The sequence below is a fragment of the Octopus sinensis genome, linkage group LG22 (assembly GCF_006345805.1).
Source record: "Octopus sinensis linkage group LG22, ASM634580v1, whole genome shotgun sequence".
In the NCBI taxonomy this organism is placed as follows: domain Eukaryota; kingdom Metazoa; phylum Mollusca; class Cephalopoda; order Octopoda; family Octopodidae; genus Octopus; species Octopus sinensis.
Window position 1 is genome coordinate 13,429,095 of NC_043018.1, and position 7,444 is coordinate 13,436,538.

The 7,444-nt window shown below is 35.0% G+C and overlaps 1 protein-coding gene across 1 annotated transcript in view; it reads right to left on the bottom strand.

The window, feature by feature from the left end:
- Positions 1-7,430, bottom strand: part of LOC115223107 (chitin synthase chs-2-like) — a 34,357-nt gene extending 26,927 nt beyond the window's left edge. The window contains exon 1 of the mRNA XM_036512213.1: positions 7,153-7,430. The gene's annotated coding sequence lies outside the window, so the exon portion shown is untranslated. The remainder of the gene's footprint in view (positions 1-7,152) is intronic.
- Between the last annotated feature and the right edge of the window lie 14 nt (positions 7,431-7,444).

Sequence of the window (7,444 nt, forward strand, 5' to 3'; positions counted from 1 at the left end):
TTTAATTTCTTATGCTATGTATTGTGAAGTGAAGAATACACAGAATCTATTATTATTATTCACTAGTTTTATTTTTATAACGTGCTTTCACTTCACTACCGAGCGCAGCTCTGTGTGCCTTGGGTATGTGCTGTGATTTGTTGTGATGCTCTGATGGTTATTGTATGGAAAGTGTTCTGCGTAGGATGTATGCAGTGCCTAGTAGTGCAATTTTCTGTATGTTATATGTGTTTGTAAGTCCTGGTGTTTTTGTTATGTATTTGTCTGAATATTTTTTTATCATGCCTAATGCACCTACTATGATAGGAATTGTTTCTGTTTTTAGATTCCACATTCTGGTTACCTCCATTTCCAGGTCTTTGTATTTTGAAAGTTTCTCCATTTCTTTTGGAGAAACATTGTCATCTGCTGGTATTGATACATCAATTAGAAAGCATTTTCTTTTTCTTCATGATCTCTGACAACTATATTTGGTCTGTTGGCCTTAATTTCTCTATCTGTGTGTATCGGCATATCCCAGAGTATGGTTGCTTTCTCGTTTTCTGTGACCTTTTCTGGTGTGTGCCTATACCATCTTTTTTCTGTTGTTATTCCATAATGTTGGCATAACTTCCAGTGTATGTAGGTTCCAACTCTGTCATGTCTGTGAATATATTCCTTCTTAGCCAGGACTGGGCAGCCAGAGATAATATGATTTATTGTTTCTTGTCCATCTCCACATATTCTGCAGTTACTTGTTATATTTCTTTTCATTACATGATTTTGGTAATTTCTGGTGGGGAAGCTTTGGTCTTGTGCTGCAATTAAAAATCCCCCTGTCTCTGCTTTGAGTCCTGAGCTTCTCAACCATTGCTGGGATTTTTCTTTGTCTATTTCTTTTGCATTTAGTTTAGTCCAGAATTTACCGTGAAGGGGTTTTTCTTGCCATCGTTTTATCATGGTTCTTTGCTGTTCTAGTTTTAGTTTGGATTTCATTTGTTTTATAGCTTTTGTTGTTTCTTCTTCTTCTTCTTCTCTTCTTCTTTCTTCTTTTTCTTCTTCTTTCTTCTTCTCTTTTCTTCTTCTTCTTCTCTTCTTCTTCTTTCTTCTTCTTCTTCTTCTTCTTCTTCTCTTCTTCTTTTCTTTATATTTGTTAGGTGGTATGATTTCTTGTTTGTATTTGTCAGCTTCCTTAAATACTGAGAACAGTTTTGTTTTGCTCGTGTTTTGCCGCTATTTGTATCAGTTTCCTTCCTTCTGAAGTAGATATTTTTGCAGTCCTATGGTGGTTATTTTATAGTAGTTTTCCAGCTGTATAAGGCCTCTACCACCTTCTATACGTTGTATATATAGTCTTTCTATGTCAGATTTTGGGTGATGCATCTAGACCCTGTCATTATTTTTCTATTTTGGTCAGTTCATTAGTGTCCAGTTAAGGATATTGTAGCTGTAACTTATAACTGGGACAGCTAAAGTGTTAATACCTATTATCTTTTTTTAGCATTGAGCTCTGTTTTTAGTATTGATCTAACTCGTCTATAATATTCTTTTTTTATTTTTCATTTGTTTTTTGTGTGTAGTGTCTTATCTAGTTCATGGATTCCTAAGTATTTGTAAGTTTGGCTTTGGTCTAATTCTTTTATTTCATTGGTTTTATCTAGTGTGATGTTGCTACTCTTAACTAGTTTCCTCCTCTTTTCATGGTTACTTTGGCGCATTTTTCTAATCAAAATTTCATATCTATTTCTTTGGTAAATCCATGAACTGTCTTTAATAGTGTTTCCAGCTGTTTGTCATTTGCAGCGTATAGTTTTAGGTCATCCATATAAAAGGTGGCTGATCGTTTTGCCGGCCGTAACATTTATATCCGCATCCAGTTCTATTTAGCATATCAGATAGAGGTGACAGTGCCAAGCAGAAAAGGAGTGGAGAGAGCGTGTCTCCCTGGAATATTCCTCTTCTAATGTGGATGGCTTTGGTTTTCATGAGTCCCTCTTTTGTTTGGAGCTGTGTAGCATGTTTGCCATTTATTCATAGAGTGCCCAATGAATTTTATAATTGTTGGTGCTACTTTGTTAATGGCTAGTGTTTCGAGGATCCATGTGTGGGGGATGCTATCAAACGCCTTTTTGTAGTCGATCCAGGCCATACTGAGGCCTTTCTTCTTTCTGTGGCTGTCTTCAGTTATGGCTTTATTGATCATTAGTTGATCTTTACAGCCGTATGAGCCTTTGCGGCATCCTTTCTGCTCTTCTGGAAACAGGTTGTTTTCCAGGTGCTTGTTCAACCTTTGCGATATCACTGCAGTAAATGCCTTGTACATCGTAGGGAGACAGGTTATTGGTCTGTAGTTTTCTGGTTTTGCTGTCTCATTTGATTGGGAATTAGATGGTTTTCCCCTTCGTGAGCCATTCATGCATTGTTTCTGGCTCTGCTAGTATGTTGTTAAAATTTTCAGCCAGCTTTTTGTGCATTCCTGTTAGATATTTCAACCAGAAGTTGGGGATCTTGTCATGCCCGGTGCCTTCCAGTTGCTTAGTCTTTGCAGTGCTGGGTTCCCTCTTCAGTTGTTATGGGGGTCCAAAGTTGCTCAGATGCTGAGTTTGTTATTTTAATACTCCTTTTTTTTGGTTGTTCGTTCCGACCATATTTCTCTCCAGAATTCTTCCACTTCTTCTGCCGTTGGTGCTGCAGTGATTTCTATTTATTTTTGCCAAGTTCTTGGTAGAACTTTTTGGGGTTGGAGTTGAACTTTTTGTTTTGTTCAAAGAAGCGCTGGCGTTTCTCGTACCGGCGGATCCTTTGTGCTTTGGCAAGGATATCTTGCTTTAGCTTTTCTTTTATCTCAGGTAAATTTTTTTGTGTGATGTTGTATTTGCGGAGTATTTTTGTTTTCTTTTTGTTGCTCAGTATTATTATTATTATCATTATTATTATTATTATTATTATTGTTGTTGTTGTTGTTGTTGTTGTTGTTATTATTATCATCATCATTATTATTATTATTATTATTCTATGTTTGACTTTTGCTTTATGTCTGTACAAGTTGGCTCCAAGTCCCACCCAGAGACCTCAAGAGACAACAGGTTGGAAGTTCTGTGCCATATATTTGGGTTTTTTTTTTTTTTGGTGTTGTACTAGTGAATGTCTAATACATAAAAATAAAAAAAAAAAAATAAATTTTTAAAAAAATTAAAAAATAAAAAAAAAATTAAAATAAATAAACAAAAAAGTTTGTTTTAAACCTTGGAATTACATAGAGAGTATTTTGCGTAGGATAATACTTGGGATTACATAGAGAGTATTTTGCGTAGGATATGAGCAGTTCCCATGAGCACTATCTTTTGAATTTCTGCCATTTTGGGGTTTCCTGGTATCTGAGTTAGGTAGCAATCAGTCCCTTTCGCTATCATTCCCAGGGCACCTATGACAACAGGTATTGTTTTAGTCTTCAGCTTCCACATTTTGCTGATTTCTATTTCAAGATCTTTATACTTGCTCAGTTTTTGGTAGGTCTTGACAGATACGTTTATATCGATTGGGACAGTCATATCAATGAGGAGGCATGTTCTTTGTCTGAAGTCTTTCAATATAATGTCTGGCCTATTTGCATCTATCTTCCTGTCAGTTTGAATGGTGAAGTTCCAGAGGAGTGAGATGTGGTCATTTTCAAGCACAGGAGGTGGATTGTGTTCCCACCAGTTTTTTTCATGGGGTAAATCCAGGTTTTTGCAAATTACCCAGTGAATATATTGTGCAGCTCTATCATGCCTACTGAGGTACTCTGTAGGCGCTAGAAGACTGCATTTGGAGACAACATGGTCAATGGTTTCATTTTGTTGTCGGCATACACGACATGTTGGGCTTATTATTATTATTATTATTATTATATTATTATTATTATTATTATTATTATTATTATTATTCTATGTTTGACTTTTGCTTTATATTTGTACAAGTTGGTTCCAAGTCTCACCCAGAGACCTCAAGAGACAACAGGTTGGAAGTTCATGTTGTTATGCCTAGTGTGCCATATATTTGGGGGGGGGGTTTGGTGTTGTACTAATGAATGTCTAAAGAAAAATTTTTTTAACCGAAAATTATGTTTGTTTTAAACCTTGAGATTACATAGAAAGTATTTTGCGTAGGATATGAGCAGTTCCCATGAGCACTATCTTTTGAATTATTATTATTATTATTATTATTGTTATTATTATTGTTATTATTACTATTATTAATAATAATAGTAATAATTAAATATTATATGTGTACTCATGGATATGGATGTATATGTACGCTCCAGTATATATAATTAATTGTCTATATACTTGTATGTATGTATAATTATGTCTATTTATATATTCATGTACACGCATATATGTATATATGTGTTTATGTGTGTGTGTGTGTGTGTGTGTGTGTGTGTGTTGCGAGGATGATCCGGTTCTTGACTGAAGTTTGAAGGCTTCGAATGTCCCGTCCGTGTTTTTTGTATCGTCTTCTAAATGTTTTGCGTTCTTGTCCCAGTTTGTATTTTTTTACACACACACACACACACACACACATATATATATATATATATATATATTAAATTGTGCGTGTATCTTGTTTCATATATATATATATATATATATATATATATATATATATATATATATATATATATATATATATGTGTGTGTGTGTGTGTGTGTATCAAATGAAATAAATGAAAAACAGGACACAAAGGATGTTGCGGTACATATGTTTCGGGCTTTATAGAACACCTTATTCTTACATCAATGCATAATCGACATAACAGATAGTTCAAAAGCCTTCTTCAGCCGCGTGCAATTGCTACACCAAAGACTTGTATCACATTATAAAAGGTTTGAGAAAAAAACATTTGGTATTGTTCATAATGGTAGGTAAATCGAGTATCATTGGGAAAGTATGATTGTAAATCTTCATAGGCGTACATGGTATTATTAGACTCCAAAACAAATCGTCCATACCGTTTTTTCTATTTCGAGTGAAAATAAGTAAATATTTACTTATTTAAATGCTTTTTCCTGAATAATTTACCAGATATTCAGTAGTTTATGCTTTATTTATTTGTATATTTTCTCTCAGAAATTTGCTTTCCATTTCATTGTAACCTCATCTACAATTCTTACCTCAAGAAAATTTCTTGTTATGTCTAAGGAATATTTGTTGGTATAAATGATAGTATTATAGCATCCTTCGGGGTGTGGAGCAGTTAAAAAAACAATATGGATTTTACATATAGAGAGAACTGGTCTCTGAGTTTTCTTGAATTTTTGTCCATTCCCAGTGAATTAAAAATTCTTGACAAAGCCGGTGTATATTAAAGCAATAACATCTCCATACAGGTTACTCTGTCGTCTGCTGAAAGCGACGCCATAAGACTAAACTCCTTATGAGCGAGAAACCCAGGGTAAGCCCATAAACAGGCCTACCCCAATATTATATATATATATATTATATATATATATATATATATATATATATGCATACACACACACACACACTTATGTACATACATACATACATATGCAAGTTGCTAATAGGGTCGTATAATTCGGTCTTTTTTACGGGGTTTGACTGTTTGTGGTCACCAGGATAACAATAAAAAATGAGTGAAAATTTGGATGAGAGCGAACTCGTTGTTTTCGTTTCATCATACGAGTGTATTTTTAATTCATATCTGACACGACAGTCCGATAGGGAACTCCCAGAAAAAAAGTGGTAGAAAGTTCTTTTCATACAGTGATTTGCCTGTGGATAGGTTTCGTAGTTACTTACACGAGAAGGAGAGGAAGAGAGAGAGAGAGAAAGAAAGAGAGAGAGAGAGAGAGAGAGAGAGAGAGAGAGAGAGAGAGAGAGAGAGAGAGAGAGAGAGAGAGAGAGAGAGGGGTGGTGGTGGTGAAATGAGTGAATGAACATGATTGTTCTCTGCCATAATATAGTTTTTGAGTTGCTTCAGATCCCCTTTTATATTGCTTATCTCGTAGGCAAATCAAGATTTTGTATAAAGCCTGATATGAATGCATGAGGGAAACTGCTTCTTTCAGCTCTCCTCTCACCTCATTCAGAGGCTGGCTGATCGCCGTCATGCATAGATCTTTTAAAAGTACTTTCGTGGAATTTACTCGTCAGATTTTATGCTGACGTCATTCAGTGATTTCAAAAAAGAAAATAGTGGCCATTTTTTTAATGACGTTTCCAAAATTTTCCTGAACCTGCTTCCACATGCACACACACACATAGGTACATATGAATTTACAAGTAGCTCTCATAATTATAAATTTTCGTAAAGCATTTGAAAACATCGATTGGAACAAGATGATGGAATTCTAGAAGCACTGGAATGCTATCTAAACTTATATGGTCAATAGCGTACATGTATGATAATTGCACTGCAAAAACAAAGTTTACAGTTGGCGACACAGAGATTTCGAGAAACTAGCCAGAGTTTTACAGGTGAGAGTTTTACAGGTGAGTTTTACAGGTGAGATACTGACTATGCTATAAGTACTGCCGTCGAAGGATATGAAAATCTAGGAGTGTTTCTGAAATCAAAAACCTGTCGAAAATATTTAGTCATCACCATCACAGAATCAGACAACATAGATCCGATGCACTTGGAAAAGCAACGACGCAAAATCACTGAATCGACAGAGTTGTCAATGAATGCGAGACACGCATTAATGAAAACCAAATTTATGTTTTACAACACTCAAGTAGAATTGAAGATATTGAATAATGAAAAATTAATATATAAAAGCAAAATATGTTTTGCTTTTATATATTAATTTTTTTGCAAATTCCACAACATCGAGTGGTAACTTTGAGGCTGTATTGGTATCTGTAATATTTTCGTTGGTTATCATGTTTTTTTTTTTATATCCATAGAGTACATACTCAATGAGTCCTTCTTCTGTTTCTGAGACTGTCAGCTGATTGTTTGAAACAGAATTCTCTAGTATGTCCCAACAAGTTCCCGAGAGTTCGTGCGCCGGTGTTTTCCGACGGCGTAAATAAAACTAAAACGGCTTCTGGTAATGATTGGTCTTGGTTGCACCACGAAACTGTCGGGGTTACTTAATAATAAATGCATACAATCATTGAAATTAGGGTTAGGAAAACAAACAAACAAAAACAATTACTTACTTTATAATTCTTGAGACTTATTCTTTCTCGAATTTGGTCAACAAAATCCTTTTATCATAGTAAGTGTGTTCTTTATCCGAAAGAAAACCCTTTTTCTCTCTTCGAAACTTTGACAGTGTCCCAGCAGCCCTTTCTCCCCTTTCTCTTTCCCTTCTTCTCTTTCACTCTCCTTCTATCTCTTTCTCTCCCTTTCCCTTTCTTTCTCTTCCAATCCGTCATGCACCCACAACCTCTCTTACATGTTCTGCTCCTACTTTGCCACTGAATACAAAATGTACTGTAAAGTTTCTTA